The 17,986-nt window shown below is 37.6% G+C and overlaps 1 protein-coding gene across 1 annotated transcript in view; it reads right to left on the reverse strand.

The window, feature by feature from the left end:
• The window catches only part of WDR75 (WD repeat domain 75), a 104,681-nt gene that overhangs the window by 64,947 nt on the left and 21,748 nt on the right, over positions 1-17,986 (reverse strand). The window lies entirely within an intron of this gene.

Consider the following 17,986-nt stretch of genomic DNA (forward strand, 5'->3'; position numbering starts at 1 on the left):
GAATGTCAGTCATGAAACCATAAAACTCTTAGAAAGAAACATAGGCAAAAATCTCTTGGGCATAAACATGAGCGACTTCTTCATGAACATATCTCCCTGGGGCAAGGGAAACAAAAGTAAAAATGAACAAGTGGGACTATATCAAGCTGAAAAGCTTCTGTACAGCAAAGGACACCATCAATAGAACAAAAAAGGTACCCTACAGTATGGGAGAATATGTTCATAAATGACAGATCCGATAAAGGATTGACATCCAAAATATATAAAGAGCTCACGCACCTCAACAAACAAAAAGCAAACAATCCAATTAACAAATGAGCAGAGGAGCTGAACAGACAGGTCGCCAAAGAAGAAATTCAGATGGCCAACAGACACATGGAAAGATGCTCCACATTGCTAGTCATCAGAGAAATGCAAATTAAAACCATAATGAGATATCACCTCACACCAGAAAGGATCGCCGTGATCGAAAAGACAAACAACAACAAATGTGGGCGAGGTTGTGGAGAAAGGGGAACCCTCCTACACTGCTGGTGGGAATGCAAACTAGTTCAACCACTGTGGAAAGCAGTATGGAGGTTCCTCAGAAAGCTCAAAACAGAAATACCATTTGACCCAAGAATTCCACTTCTAGGAACCTACCCTAAGAATGCAGCAGCCCAGTTTGAAAAAGACAGATGCACCCCTATGTTTATTGCAGCACTATTTACAATAGCCAAGAAATGGAAGCAACCTAAGTGTCCATCAGTAGAAGAATGGATAAGGAAGATGTGGTACACATACACAATCGAGTGTTATTCAGCCACAAGAAGAAAACAAATCCTACCATTTGCAACAACATGGATGGAGCTAGAGGGTATTATGCTCAGTGAAATAAGCCAAGCGGAGAAAGACAAATACCAAATGCTTTCACTCCTATGTCGAGTATAAGAACAAAGAGAAACTGAAGAAACAAAACAGCAGCAGAATCACAGAACCCAAGAATGGACTAACAGTTACCAAAGGGGGAAAAGGACTGGGGAGGATGGGAGGGAAGGGAGGGATAAGGGTGGAGAAAAAGAAAGGGGGTATTACGATTAGCATGTATGATGTGGGGGAGGGGGGCATGGGGAGGGAGGGCTGTGCAACACAGAGAAGACAAGTAGTGATTCTACAACATCTTACTACGCTGATGATGGACAGTGACCGTAATGGGGTTTGTGGGGGGGACTTGGTGAAGGGGGGACCCTGGTAAACATAATGTTCTTCATGTAATTGTAGATTAATGATAACAACAAAAAAAACTATTACAGCTACTTGTGTGCCCAAATATACATGTCACTCAGATTAAAAAAAAAGAAAAGAAAAGGAAAGAAAAAAAACAAAACAAAACCCAGAGAGTCCCACACTCAGGGTCTACAGACCTCTCCCTGACAGACAGCCCCAAAGCCCTCCCGCTTCCCGCCCTCCAGCTCGTCTCCCGCCGCGCTGCAGCTGCTCGGGGCCAGCGGAGCCTGAATCTCCGGCCGAGGCGGGACGGTTTTGTCTAGCCCTGCCACCTTCCGCAAAGGCTGGTGCCCGGCGTGGTCCGCAGCGACGGGCGTGCTGCCACTCACGTGTCCGCAGTGCCGGCTGTCTGCGACCAGGTCGCTGGCGACCGTCTTGGTGGCGGCAACGTTAGCAGTCTTGGAGCAGGCGCTGAGGTACCGCTCCATAGCGGCCCAGGCTGTCTCTGCCTCTCCGACACCTTCCCCTCTCGCCTGCCCTTGTGCCCCTTCCCCAGCGTTGTCCGTCTGTCCTGACGAACCAGTAAAGGCCAGTACTCTGCGTCCCCGAGGCTCCTCTCTCGCAGTCTTGGAACCCGTGACTATGTGGGGCGGTGCTTTGGTGCAAAAGTGTGATGTCACACCCCTGCCTTCCTCCAGCTGGCAGGCTGGCACCCCCTCGCTGTTATGTGTGTAGCATTACAAAAGGGAAAGTGATTGGGGAGGATGGGAGCGTAGGGAGCGATAAGGGTGGGGAAAACGGGGGTATTACGATTAGCATGTATAATGTAGGAGGGAGGCATGGGGAGGGCTGTGCAACACAGTGAAGACAAGTAATGATTCTACAACATCTAACTATGCTGATTGACAGTGACTGTAATGGGGTTTGTGGGGGGGACTTGGTGAAGGGGGGACCCTAGTAAACATAATGTTCTTCATGTAATTGTAGATTAATGATAACAACAACTACAAAAAAAAAGAATGAGGAGACCAGAGGTAGAAAAAGAAGACTATTATTTTTGGCAACCTCAATATCAACTACTGCAGGATGAGTATTTTTTTTCCCCCACTAACTCTCTAGTTTTATTTTTTTTGTGTTTTATAAAGTATAGGCAGACAACACCTTAAATAAGTAATTGCAAGATGTGGTCAACCTAATGTAAGATGTGGGTAGATCTGTGTGGTACAAGGAGTGGACTGGAATGGATGTTCTCAGGGCTCAACCATAATCAATGTGCTCTAGACAAATTCCAGTTTAAAGTGTCTCCATCTCTATGATTAAAGCCTGTTTAAAAAGCATGGGAGGCTGCTTTTGTACTTTGCAGAGGCTGGATGTGCCAGGGAATTAATCACCACTAGAAGTAGCCTTCAACAAATGACTCTTGGGAATTGGTACAAGTGTCTCACCACTCAGGTAGGATAATTCTTGAAAAAAAAAGCTTTACTGAGGTGTACAATTCACATATCTATTTAATATAGAGATCAAGTTCACTTGTTTTAAGTGTACAATTCAATGATTTTTATTATATTCCCAGATATGTATAACTATTACTTCATTGAATTTTAAAACATTTTATCACCTCAAAAAGAAATGTTGTACTGGTTAGTTATCATACCCCTAAACTCTCATCCTTATCCCAGCCCTAAGAAACCATGGATTTGCTTTCTATCTCTATAGATTTGCCTATTTTGGACATTTTGTATAAATGGAATCATATAATATGTGGTCTTTGTAATGGGCTTCTTTCATTTAGCATAATGCTTTCAAGGTGCATCCATGCTGTAGTATATATCAGTACTTCATTTCTTTTCATGTGTGAATAATATTTGTCTTTCTGCCATTTTACATTTTGCCTCTATGTGTCTCATGTGTTTTTGTTCCTCTACTCCTCCTTTATTACTTTTTAAATTAAGTGAATAATTTCATTTCTTGTATTAAAAGAATAAATATTTATTTAGTAATTTCATTTAAAAATTTAATGGTATTTTCCTTTTTTTTTTAGTTATTTCCTTAGTGGTTGCCTTAGCATATACATCTTGAGGTACCAGAATCAGCTTCACAAATGTACTAATAATTCCAGTGAAATATAGAAATGTTACTCCAACATAACTCTATTCTGTTTGCCCCCTTTTTTGTGGTATTATTGTTATACATTTTACATCTGTAAGTATTACAAGACCAACATTACAAAGTTATTAATTTATATAACTTGTCTTTCAAAAAAGCTAAGAGAGGAGAATAAGTATATATTTACAGATTGTTATATATTAACTTTCTTATCATTTCTTCATTTGTTCTTATGATTCCAATTATTATCTTGAATAATTTCTCTACTCCAATACGGATTGACTCTCATTTACCTACTTTGTGCTACCATTGGCTAATATGTTGCATTTCTATACGTTATGGCCTACCAGTACCTTACATACATATTGTTTTATACAGTCAATTGCTTTTAAAAATGATTAATAGAAGAAAGGAGAAAATATGCATGTATACTGCCTTTTACAATTACATGATTACCTTTACTAGTGCTGTGTTTTTTCATATGGATTCAAATTACTGTCTGAGGTTACTACCTTTAAGCATGAGAACTTCCTTTAGTACTTAATGTTGTGACAGATTCTCTTAATTTTTTGCCTATCTCCATCTTTATTTTTGTCTTCATTTTTGAAGGACAGCTTTCAAAATTCTGAAATATTTTGAGTATAGGATTCTTGGTTGACAGTTTTTTTTCTCTGAACAATTTGAATATGTTATATCACTGCCCACCAGCCTCCATTGTTTCTGATGAGGCATTAGCTGTTAATCTTAAAGGGCTATTCTTATAAACAAGTTTGTTTTTCTCTTGCCACTTTCAAGATTTTCTCTTTGCCTTTGACTTTCGGCATTTTTACTATGATCTGTCTGTCTGTGGATTTTTTGGTTTATACTACCTGAAATTAATTGAGCTTCCTGGATGTGTAAATACTGTTTTTCTCTAAATTTGGTTAAGTTTTCAGCCATTATTTCTTTGATATTTTTCTGCTCTTTTCTCTCTCCTTTCCTTCTCATACTCCCATTACATTAACAGCACTTAATAGAATTCCACATTTCTCTGAGGATCATTTTTCTTTATTACTTTTGTCTCTGCTCCTTGGATTTGCAAAATCTCTATCAGTCTAACTTCAAGCTCAATAATTTATTTCTTCTGCCAGGTAAAATCTCTAATTAATTTTTCATTTCAATTTTTATACCTTTAAACTCCAGAATTTCCATTTGGCTTTTTAAAATCATTTCTATCAATTGTTATTCACTCTTTGATAATAAAACATTGTCATCATATCTTCTTTTCACTTCTTTAATCATGGTTTCCTTTATTTTCTAAACCTATTCATGACTTGGAGGCTTTTTCTATTAAATCTCACATCTGGTAGTCTTAGCTGCCTGCTGTTTTCTGGTGCATGAGTCATTACTTTCCTGTTTGTTTGCATATCTCAAAATTTTCATTCGAAACCAGACATCATAGATAACATAGCAACAATGGGTGCTGGCCACTCCTCCATGGGGCCTGTTGTTGTTATTTGCTTGTTAATTTGCTTGATGACTATTTGGATTATTTAAGCGAGGGCTCTAATCCCCCTACAACGTTAAGCCTGTGATGATGCTACTCAGAAGCTAAAGCTTTGGACATACACCCACAGTAAAATGAAATGACAGTGGTTTTTACAAGGTTCTCTCTGATTGTCCCTTTTCTCTGAGAACATTAAGCTACCAAGTTTCACTGATTTCTATCTGTGTGCTCTATTTTTTTTTCAAGAATGCCATGGGGCATAAATTGCTCCACACCTTGAAATGAACAAATTTTTTTCTCCTTTGAAGGATCAGTTCCTGAGGCAAGTGTTTGAGTTCTGTTCTGATCTCAGGTGGGCTCCAGCCAGTTGTCTTTCCTAAGTTTTATCAGGCAAACTAACTGACCTATATGAACAATGAATCTATCAGTATCTTCCCAATTGCCTTTGACAACTACCTCTACTATTTTTGAAAGGACACTAAGCCATGAACTTTTCCACATTTCCAACTGCAAATGAAGCCAGTTCCTTTAAGAAGAAATTAGGGACTACCAGTTTTTCCTCTTCCCAGGAAAATTCTTGGAACCATGGCTCTAAACAATGGTGCACTTCTCTATGAGTGACACCCCCACTTTAGGAGCTGAGTGCTTAGTGGAAGGAAGGGGGCATGGTCTCATATCTTAGATTGCCTATTCAGCATGGAACTTCATGAGCTGGATCAAGGGCATAGGGTCAACAGTATTTCCAGTGGTTCCACACCCAAGGTAGAATTTTGTACCATGAGCTAGAGTGGACAGAAAAGAGACCCCACCTGTCAGCTGTCATAGTTCAGAACTTAGGTTCAACAACAGATAACTGGAGGCAGGATGAGGCATCATTTTGGGAGAAGAAAGCTGTTTGACTGGGAGCTGCGGGAGAGGTAAAACTGTATTCTTTTTTTAAAAATTTTATTTTGGTATCATTAATCTACAATTACATGATGGACATTATGTTTACCAGGCTCCCCCCTTCACCAAGTCCCCCACACATCCCTGTTCACAGTCACTGTCCATCAACATAGTAAGATGCTGTAAAATCACTACTTGTCTTCTCTGTGTTGCACAGCCCTCCCCGTGCCCCCCCACACTATACATGCTAATCGTAATGCCCCCTTTCTTTTTTTACTGCCCTTATCCCTCCCTTCCCACCCATCCCCCCCAGTCCCTATCCCTTTGGTAAGTATTAGTTCATTCTTGGGTTCTGTGCTTCTGCTGCTGTTTTGTTCCTTCAGTTTTCTTTTGTTCTTATACTCCACATATGAGTGAAATGATTTGGTACTTGTCTTTCTCCGCCTGGCTTATTTCACTGAGCATAATACCCTCTAGCTCCATCCATGTTGTTGGGAATAGTAGGGTTTGTTTTTTTCTTATGGCTGAGTAATATTCCATTGTGTATATGTACCACATCTTCTTTATCCATTCATCTACTGATGGACATTTAGGTTGCTTCCATATCTTGGCTATTGTAAATAGTGCAGCGATAAACATAGGGGTGCATCTGTCTTTTTCAAACTGGAGTGCTGCATTCTTGGGGTAAATTCCTAGAAGTGAAATTCCTGGGTCAAATGGTATTTCCATTTTGAGCATTTTGAGGAACCTCTATACTGCTTTCCACAATGGTTGAACTAATTTACATTCCCACCAGAAGTGTAGGAGGGTTCCCATTTCTCCACAACCTCGCCAACATTTGTTGTTGTCTGTCTTTTGGATGGTAGCCATCCTTACTGGTGTGAGATGATATCTCATTGTGGTTTTAATTTGCATTTCTCTGATGAAAAGCGATGTGGAGCATTTCTCTTGTGTCTGTTGGCCATCTGAATTTCTTCTTTAGAGAACTGTCTATTCAGCTCCTCTGCCCATTTTTTAATTGGATTATTTGCTTTTTGTTTGTTGAGGTGCGTGAGCTCTTTATATATTTTGGATGTCAATCCTTTATCGGATCTGTCATTTATGAACATATTCTCCCATACTGTAGGGTACCTTTTTTGTTCTATTGATGGTGTCCTTTGCTGTACAGAAGCTTTTCAGGTTGATAGTCCCACTTGTTCATTTTTGCTTTTGTTACCCTTGCCCAGGGAGATATGTTCAAGAAGAGGTGACTCATGTTTATGTCTAAGAGATTTTTGCCTGTTTTTTTCTAAGAGTTTTATGGTTTCATAACTTAGGTTCAAGTCTTTGATCCATTTCTAATTTACTTTTGTGTATGGGGCTAGACAGTTATCCAGTTTCATTCTCTTACATGTAGCACCATCTGTTGAAGAGACTTATTTCCCCATTATATGTCCATGGCCCCTTTATCGAATATTAGTTGACCATGTATGTTTGGGTTAATGTTTGGAGTCTCTATTCTGTTCCATTGGTCTGTGGCTCTGTTCTTGTGCCAGTACCAAATTGTCTTGATTACTGTGGCTTTGTAGTAGAGCCTGAAGTTGGGGAGTGAGATCCCCCCCCGCCCGCTTTATTCTTCCTTCTCAGGATTGCTTTAGCTCTTCAGGGTCTTTGGTGTTTCCATATGAATTTTTGAACTATTTGTTCCAGTTCATTGAAGAATGCTGTTGGTAGTTTGATAGGGATTGCATCGAATCTGTGTATTGCTTTGGGCAGGATGGCCATTTTGACTATATTAATTCTTCCTAGCCAGGACCATGGGATGAGTTTCCATTTCTTAGTGTCCTCTTTAATTTCTCTTAAGAGTATCTTATAGTTTTCAGTGTATAGGTCTTTCACTTCCTTGGTTAGGTTTATTCCTAGGTATTTTATTCTTTTTGATGCTATTGTGAATGGAATTGTCTTCCTGATTTCTCTTTCTATTAGTTTATTGTTAGTGTATAGGAAAGCCACAGATTTGTGTGTTAATTTTGTATCCTACAACTTTGCTGAATTCCAATATTAGCTCTAGTAGTTTTGCAGTGGAGTCTTTAGGGTTTTTTATGTACAATATCATGTCATCTGCAAATAGTGACAGTTTAGCTTCTTCTTTACCAATCTGGATTCCTTATATTTCTTTGTTTTGTCTAATTGTCGTGGCTAGGACCTCCAGTACTATGTTGAATAACAGTGGGGAGAGTGGGTATCCCTGTCTTTTCCCGATTGCAGAGGAAAAACTTTCAGCCTCTTGCTGTTCAGTATGGTTTTGGCTGTGGGTTTATCATATATGGCCTTTATTATGTTGAGGTACTTGCTCTCTATCCCCATTTTGTTGAGAGTTTTTATCATGAATGGATCTTGAATTTTGTCAAATGCTTTTTCAGCATCTATGGAGATGGTCATGTGGTTTTTGTCTTTCCTTTTGTTGATGTGGTGGATGATGTTGATGGATTTTTGAATGTTGTACCATCCTTGCATCCCTGGGATGAATCCCACTTGGTCATGGTGTATGACCCTTTTGATGTATTTTTGAATTTGGTTTGCTAAATTTTGTTGAGTATTTTTGCATCTACGTTCATCAGGGATATTGGTCTGTAGTTTTTTTTGGTGGGGTCTTTGCGTTGTTTTGGTATTAGGGTGATGTTGGCTTCATAGAATGAGTTTGGGAGTACTCCCTCCTCTTCTATTTTTTGGAAAACTTTAAGGAGAATGGGTATTATGTCTTCTCTGTATGTCTGATAAAATTCCGAGGTAAATCCATCTGGCCTGGGGGTTTTGTTCTTTGTTAGTTTTATGATTACCGCTTCAATTTCATTGCTGGTAATTGGTCTGTTTAGATTTTCTGTTTCTTTCTGGGTCAGTCTTGGAAGGTTGTATTTTTCTAGGAAGTTGTCCATTTCTCCTAGGTTTCCCAGTTTTTTAGCATATAGGTTTTCATAGTATTCTCTAATAATTCTTTGTATTTCTGTGGGGTCCGTCGTGATTTTTCCTTTCTCGTTTCTGATTCTGTTGATTTGTGTTGACTCTCTTTTCCTCTTAATAAGTCTGGCTAGAGGCTTATCTATTTTGTTTATTTTCTCGAAGAATCAGCTCTTGGTTTCATTGATTTTTGCTATTGTTTTATTCTTCTCAATTTTATTTATTTCTTCTCTGATCTTTATTATGTCCCTCCTTCTGCTGACCTTAGGCCTCATTTGTTCTTTTTCCAATTTCGATAATTGTGACATTAGACCATTCATTTGGGATTGTTCTTCCTTCTTTAAATATGCCTGGATCGCTATATACCTTCCTCTTGAGACTGCTTTTGCTGTATCCCACAGTAGTTGGGGCTTTATGTTGTTGTCATTTGTTTCCATATATTGCCGGATCTCCATTTTGATTTGGTCATTGATCCATTGATTATTTAGGATCATGTTGTTAAGCCTCCATGTGTTTGTGAGCCTTTTTGCTTTATTTGTACAATTTATTTCTAGTTTTATGCCTTTGTGGTCTGAAAAGTTGGTTGGTAGAATTTCAAGCTTTCTGAATTTACTGAGGCTCTTTTTGTGGCCTAGTATGTGGTCTATTCTGGAGAATGTTCCATGTGCACTTGAGAAGAATGTGTATCCTGTTGGTTTTGGATGTAGAGTTCTATAGATGTCTATTAGGTCCATCTGTTCTATGTGTTGTTCAGTGCCTCTGTGTCCTTACTTATTTTCTGCCTGGTGGATCTGTCCTTTGGAGTGAGTGGTGTTGAAATCTCCCAAAATGAATGCATTGAATTCTATTTCCTCCTTTAATTCTGTTAGTATTTGGTTCACATATGTTGGTGCTCCTGTATTGGGTGCATATATATTTATAATGGTTATATCCTCTTGTTGGACTGAGCCTGTTATCATTATGTAATGTCCTTCTTTATCTTTTGTTACTTTCTCTATCTTGAAGTCTATTTTTTCTGATACTAGTATTGCAACACCTGATTTTTTCTCTCTGTTGTTTGCATGAAATATCTTTTTCCATCCCTTGACTTTAAGTCTGTGCTTGTCTTTGGGTTTGAGGTGAGTCTCTTGTAAGCAGCATATGGATGGGTCTTGCTTTTTTATCCATTCTATTACTCTGTGTCTTTTAAACATTGTATTCTTGACTGCAACATCTGGAGTAGTGTTGCTTTCTTGCTGAGTTGTAAAGGGGCAGGGGAAAAGTGAGTCTCTGTTCAAATACCACTGACTCTCTCTGTTCTTACTGAACTTTAGTGGATTTTCTTGGATAACTATTTCTTCATTTTCTGTATGCCTTTGGGACCATTTCCAGAGACTTAAAATAATTGGGTTTAAAAAAAAATCATTTTCACCAGTTTCACTGGAAAATAAGTCCACAAAACTTCTCACACTATCATAATGGAAGAACAGCCTCTTATTGGGGTACTTCTGAGGTATGTGTTTTACACCATTTCCTGATCAAGGTCTGGTTACCCACAGAGGTTGCATATTTAAATAGAACCCTTTATTCGCTGCTTTCTCTACCCTTCATTGCTTCTCTATTCCTCTACTAGCATTCCTCGAAATGCTTAAATTCCCTGCTCTTGAATTCTATCTTATACTCTGCCTTTGGATGAGGCTAAGCAAAAATCTCAAGGATGATGTTTATGTTTCTGACTTCTGCAACTGAGCACTTAAAGACACAAGGATTTAGGAATAATGGAAAAGATACAATGTATGAGAATATAAAAAGGGTTTGGGATCCAGAGCATGAGTGCAGTGATACAATTTAGCTAAAACAAGAGACACTTCCTCTATTAAATCAGGATAGTAGTTGAAAGAAGGAGAAGTGTAAGCAAATGTAAGCATTTGGCAGCAAGAACCAACCATACTATTGAGGTGATTTTCCATAGGGTCTTTATAAGACTTAAAGTCCTTTAGCTTCACATAATGCTTAACCATCATCCTACAAATAGGCTTGGTTGCCAAAATATGCAAATGTTGAACCTAAGGCTTCCTTTCTTGAACTTCCTTTGGATACCACTGCCAAAATTTGACTGAGAGTTCTCTTCATTATGACACTCAAGTATAATTTAATATGGTTATCTCATTCATTATCTCAATATGTTAGTACACCTCAGTCAGATTATGATCAAGTCTCTTAGAACTGGAAACTAATTTTCTTCCTTTGAGTACTCTTGTAGCTCTGCACTGATTCTTTAGTATTAATTTTAAAGTTTAACTCTAAGGGCTAATTTAATTATAATTCTTAAGTGCAGTTTCTCATTGTAGGTGCTAAGTATTCACTAATGACATAATTAAAAAGATACAAGGTGCTAGAGAGGTTTAGAAAAGAGAAAGTGTATTCAGTTAGAAATGGATCAGAAAAAGACTTTATATAGAAGATTTATATTTCAAAATGGACCTTGAATAATGGGAAAATAAAAAATTTAAAGGGTTGTTTTATGTAAAAAGGTATGAGGAAAGCAGGAAGCAAAAACATGTTTGAAGAATTACAAAAAATATAGGTAGATGTCATAAAGTCAAAGAGAAAAGTCAGAGTTAGTCTGGAGCATATTATGGAAGGCCTTGCAAAAGGATATACTTAATTAGATAAACAAAGAAGGATTACAAAAGAGTAAAGGAATTTGTCCAATTTAAGCTATGCTTTAACAAATCCAAATAATGGAGTTCTGTCTCCATTCTTAGTAATACCTGTATGTCATTGTGACTACTAGCTGCCAAGTTAAGAAAGGAGTCTTTCATTATAGTCATCTTGGAATCTGTGTATCCTTTTTACTTCATAATACCCAAAAACTAATTATGATACTGAACAGTATGTTTCCAGATACCACCATCTTTCCTGCATTCTTTCTATATAATGACTCTTCCGTTCTGAAAGCAGGCCCACCTCCCTTATGTGAAGTGCTTTTCTTTATTTATTATTCAGCTTTCAGTTTGAACTCTGGTATTATCTTTCTGCTTGGGTAAGAATCTTTGTACAGCTGCTTTAAAAACCATTCTGATACCTAATAAAGAGACTACATTCTCAAATTTCATTATCAGACATACTGCCACTAAATCTGACTTGAAATATAGGCTGCAGGTGTCTACAAATGTAACTTTCCAAGTTAGAATAAAATTGTTCCATTTAACTTACCACTGCCTCTCTATGCGAAATTCATTTATGCAGTTTTTATATAGTTCATCTGCACAACATTTTGGAAAAATTGGCAGGCCAATGTATCTATTAGGGATAGTCCTTATCATATACTGTAATTTTGGATATAAAGTCTGGGATATATATCCATGTGTAACTGTAGAAAGCACTCTGTACCTAGGCTTCTTAGCATTTATCAGAGCTTACAGTTTAATATTTAGTTTCCTGTTGCTCCAAGGAATATTCTCCCATGATGATACAACTAAATTACATTTCCGACCAGAAAGCATCAATGAGTATTGAGAGTAACACTACTGATCACACAGCAAAACTTGTAGAAATAAATCTGCTTGTTACAGCTGTCCCCCTAAAGACTCATTCAACAATGCAAGTGCTTGAGTCTCTTGTCTCACACTTTTCTGCCTAAAATAGTCTGAATTCTACCCCCAGCTAATCAGCTATCCTCCTCATTTCTTACTTGAGCATCCTGCCACTTGTTTATTATACATAGTAATCTAGTGTTTTCCAGCTGCACAAATAAAACATCTTTTAAGAAGGATAGGTTTTAGGAGAGTAGGAAAGGTTATAAACTCTTCAATAAGTTTTAGTTCATAACTTTTCCTACTTACCCAGTCCCCATCATTCTTAAATCTTCTATATGTAAGTGATGGAATGAATGAGTGTTTGACAAAGAGAAAGAGTAATGACTTCTTGGTTTACTGAGAATATGCCAAGAAAGAATAATGAAAATTGTTAGAATGAAATGTTGGTGCTATTTCATGGTTTTGAAAGTCTGTCCTTTCTTTTGGAGGTCTAAGGTATTAGTATTCCCATATCTTCATTTAATTTTGCTTTAGTAGAAAGCTAAGAGCATAACTATTACATGACATTTAATTACTTTCTGATTTGATGTGCCATTTTCATTAATTTGGGGTTAAGTTCTCTTACTAGAAGATACAATGGTAAAGGTTCATATTATCCCTTTAATTTTTCTCATTACTCTGGGGAGGAAATGTAAAAGTACTAAACCTTTTAATACCAAAGTTTATAAGCTGATTAAAACTTAAGTTTACCACAGATTTTGTGCAATTCAGCTAAGACACAAACTACCCAAAGAATATTTAGGCACCAAATATATGTATAGACTTTCTCAAGGATTTATCATCTTGACAAAATAATACTGTTTCTTAGAAAGCCACTGAAACACTATTTTTGAGTCAGTTTCATGGTTATTTTTAAAAAGCCATCAGTACTTATTCTTTACAAAAATATTTCTCTATTTAAATAAGCAGATGCTTTCTGACTCAATATCAAACTCAAAAAGTATTACTGTTTATACCAAGATTAGCAAGTGACTAAATTTTATATCTGCCAACTACCATTTGTCAACACTTTCTTCTTACCCAGCCATGGGTTCATGGCTTTGTTTCACACTATGTGGTGTACCAATCCTCAAAACCAAGCCCTGCAAACCATCACTAAATGGGTTTACTTAGCCCTTTTCCTGATCTGGATCATTTGAGAACACATCCTCTTTTATAAGAGGAAATGCTGCCCAGTTCTCCAGGCTTTCGGTTCTTTGGGTATAAATCCCTGGTAAGATATTCGTAGATTTTTCTCTCCAAAATAATTTCTTATTAATTTCAAGCTCTACGGAATAATGAAGAAAATGTGACTCACAATCATCATCATTCTATGGAATACATTTATTTTGCCATGGATCCTTAGACTTAGTTGACTAATTATCCTAAATCAAGGGTTAGCAAACTTTTCTATAAAGAACCAGCTAGAAAATATTTTTGGCATTGTAGGCCATCTGGTCTCTGCCACAATTACACAACTCTGCCATTGTAGAGCAAAAGCATCCAAGGAAAATCCATAAATGAATGAGTGTGGCTATATGACAGTAAAACTTTATTTTAAAAAATGGTTGGTGAACCAGATTTGACACTGTTCTAAATTAACGATTAACATATAGGAAGATAGACTGGCATAGGGAAAAGAGCATGGCTATAGAAATCAAATCAACATGTGTTCAAATCCAAGCTCTGGCAATTTATACAACTTGGGGTCAGTCATAATACCTCTTTGAGTTTCTTTTATCATCTGCTAAAAGTAGATTATATTTCTCACCTTGCAAAGAACATAAAGCTAAAGGAAAATAATTTTCTTATTATACTCTAGCCAGTTGCTTAATTTTATAGTGGTAAGAGGGAGCAGTTCCCCTCCCTGAGCATAGTCCCACTAAGTAACAAACTTTATAATGTTTTTTAATGCAATATTTTGAGAATAGTAATTTAAATGCAATACTGTGAGATAAAAAGAGACCAGGATGACAAATTCAAGTCAAACTTGCAGAGAATTCATGTTTTAAGGCACCTATTTCTCCACAAAAAAATAAAACAATGATAGATAAAATATAAAAACAAAGTTAAAATGCCATAACTGGACTCAAATACAAGACCAATATTTCTGAGAGTCAGAGATGAAATAATACTTAACTGGCTAGTAGGACCAAAGCAGCAGGTGTGCTACACTATGGAATGAAAGATATACAATATTTTGTTTGGCTTTGATGTGGTAATGAACATCAATGTTTACTACAAGAGGGATATGGACTGGAGTCAAGCTCATGCCCTAATGCCAGAAGGTCAGAAAGCTTGGAATTGGGCCAGCATACTCTATAAAGAAGGGTAGTCCAAACTGTTTACAATCTGCTGAATATAACTATGACAGACAGAAAGCTCATAGGTAAAAAGGCAAAAAGACAAAACTAAATCACACAACCAGGAACAGACCTAAGAACACTGCCTGTTCTTAGAGATTAGCTCAAGACCCAGAGTATGATATCTGGCTCTGATCTTGTTGCCAGAGTGTTGGAATGAGACAACCACAAAATTCACTAATTCAAAACAGAGAGAGAATTGGTTCAATGCTAAGGAAGGCAGCAATTGAACATCAACTTTAAAATAGGTTTGCACCCAAGAAGAAATTTTATCTCATGCAAAAATCTGCCAAACTTTAATATAACTATTTTGGATACTCAGAGATAAATGAAGGCTTATGAACTATGAAAGAAAAAAGAAGTAAGAAATTGTGAAATAAAACAGAAAGAAATGAAAAAATGAGAAGGAAAAAAGGAAGAAGTGTGAGAGTTCAAAAACATAATTACTGAAATAAAAAGCCTAATTTAAAAATAAAATATAGACAGGACAATCAAAGAAAGAATCTACAGAGTGAAAATAGAATTGAAGAAATCATTCAAAATACAACATAAAGAGACAAAAGGATAAATATCATAAAAGTAATGAAGAAACAAGGGGATATCTGATAAGTGTTACAGAAAAAAATGAAGGACTTTACATAAAAAATCTTTTTTACAGAAAGAGTTGAGGATTTTACATAAATTTGTATGTGACTAGCAGATTTAAAAAGTATATTCTCAGTATCAAGCAAGATAAATAAATGAATACAGATCTATACCTAGTCACATTGTTGGAACTACAGATTTTTAAGGACACATAACAAATTTTATTAACTACCAGAAAGAAAATATAGATTATTCTTTTTAAAAAATTAGCAATCAGTATTTCAGAAACCTTTTCACCTGTTATTAAAAACAAACATCCATTTTTAAAAATCTTCAAATCGCCAAGAGAAAAAAACAGTGTAAAATGTTATGCCCAGATAATGTATCATTTAAAAGCAGGAGCAAAATAATGAAATTAGCAGACTTTCATAAAAAAAAATGATTAACCCTGTAGTTCCGCTGTAAGACAAGAGACCTCTGAAAATGTACGGGAATAAGGTTCTACATCCAATAGCAACAAAAACCTCCTTAAAGTCCTTGTTTACTGTCACCTACTCAAATGAGACCTAACTAATCAACACCACATTAAAACTAGGGGTTATTTCTGAAGGTGAACAGAGAAGGTATTACAAAAGGTTCATAGGGGGTTTCAACTGTATCTGTAATGCTCTATTTCTTCCTTTTAAAGACAAAGAAGCAAACAAAAAATTTAAAATAAAAAGCCAGCAATGAAAACATTATGTTCTGATAGAACTGGGTGGTAAGGATATATCTTAATTTCTTGTATGCTTTTAAAAATATTTTAATCTCCAGAGAGTCAAGATGGTGGTGTGAGAAGAGCAGGGGAAATCTCCCAAAACCACATATATTTTTGAAAATACAACAAAGAAAACTCTCCGTAAAAGACAGACCAGAAGACACAGGACAACAGTCAGACCACATCCACACCTGCAAGAATCCAGTGCCTTGTGAAGGGGGTAAGATACAAGCCCCGGCCCAGCGGGACCCAAGCGCCCCACACCCCAGCTATGGGCGGGAGGAGAGGGGTTGGAGTGGGGAGGGAGACAGAGCCCAGGACTGCTAAATACCCAGCCCCAGCCATCCGCACCAAAGCGCAGACATAGTGCATGTGTGAGGTGCTGGAAACTAGGGAAACAGGACAGTAAGACCTGTGAGTGCGACCCTGCAGACGTTGAACCTGGGAAAAAGAAAAGCGAGTGTTTTTTGAAAGTGTTAAAGGGACAGGGACCCCAAAACCGGATGGAAGCGTCCTGGGACACTTAGTCCAGCTGCAGGGAATCTGGGGAACTCGGGGCACTCTAACACTCTGGGCAACAGGGAGCACGGAGGCCCCTCATGGAGATAAAAAGCCTCCTGGCCGCACTGCCTAAAACGCGGCTCCACCATATCGGGGCAATGGCCAGAGGCAGGCCACGCCCACAGCAACACTGGAGATAAACTCCATAGAAGCCGGGCAAGAATCAGAAGCCCTTTCTGCATGCAGCTGCCCAGAACAAGCCACTAGAGGTCGCTGTTCTCCCAGGAGAGGAAGAACACAAACCAACAAGAAGGGAAGTTCTTCCCGCTGTCACTTGTGCCAGCTCTGCAAACTATCGCTATCACCATGAAAAGGCAAAATTACACGCAAACCAAGATAACAGAGACAACACCAGAGAAGGAGACAGACCTAACCAGTCTTCCTGAAAAATAATTCAAAATAAAAATCATAAACATGCTGACAGAGATGCCGAGAAATACACAAGAGCTAAGGGATGAAGTCTGGAGGGAGATGACAGATGCCAGAAAGGAGATTACAGAAGTGAAACAGACTCTGGAAGAACTTACAAGCAGAATGGATAAGATGCAAGAGGCCATTGATGGAACAGAAACCAGAGAACAGGAACGCATAGAAGCTGACACAGAGAGAGATAAAAGGATCTCCAGTAATGAAACAATATTAAGAGAACTGTGTGACCAATCCAAAAGGAACAATATCCATATGATAGGGGTACCAGAAGAAGAAGAGAGAGAAAAAGGGATAGAAAGTGTCTTTGAAGAAATAATTGCTGAAAACTTCCCCAAACTGGGAGAGGAAATAATCGAACAGACCATGGAAATACACAGAAATCCGAACAGAAAGGACCCAAGGAGGACAACACCAAGACACATAATAATTAAAATGGCAAAGATCAAGGACAAGGAAAGAGTTTTAAAGGCAGCTAGAGAGAAAAAGGTCACCTATAAAGGAAAACCCATCAGGCTATCATCAGACTTCTCGACAGAAACCTTACAGGCCAGAAGAGAATGGCATGATATATTTAATGCAATGAAACAGAAGGGCCTTGAACCAAGGATACTGTATCCAGCACGATTATCATTTAAATATGAAGGAGGGATTAAACAATTCCCAGACAAGCAAAATTTGAGGGAATTTGTTTCCCACAAACCACCTCTACAGGGTATTTTAGAGGGACTGTTCTAGACGGGAGCACTCCTAAGACTAAACAGATGTCACCAGAGAAAATAAAATCACAGCAAAGAAAGCAGACCAACCAAATACTAACTAAAGGCAAAAAATAAAATCAACTACCCACTAAAAGCAGTTAAAGGAAACACAAAAGAGCACAGAATAAAACAACCAACATGTAAAGAATGGAGGAGAAGGAATAAGAAGGGAGAGAAGAAAAGAATCTCCAGACAGTGTACATAATAGCTCAGTAAGAGAGCTAAGTTAGGCAGTAAGATACTAAAGAAGCTAACCATGAACCTTTGGTAACAACTAATCTAATGCCTGCAATGGCAATAAGTACATATCTTTCAATAGTCACCCTAAATGTAAATGGACTGAATGCACCAAT

Source organism: Manis pentadactyla, chromosome 6 (assembly GCF_030020395.1).
Source record: "Manis pentadactyla isolate mManPen7 chromosome 6, mManPen7.hap1, whole genome shotgun sequence".
Lineage (NCBI taxonomy): Eukaryota > Metazoa > Chordata > Mammalia > Pholidota > Manidae > Manis > Manis pentadactyla.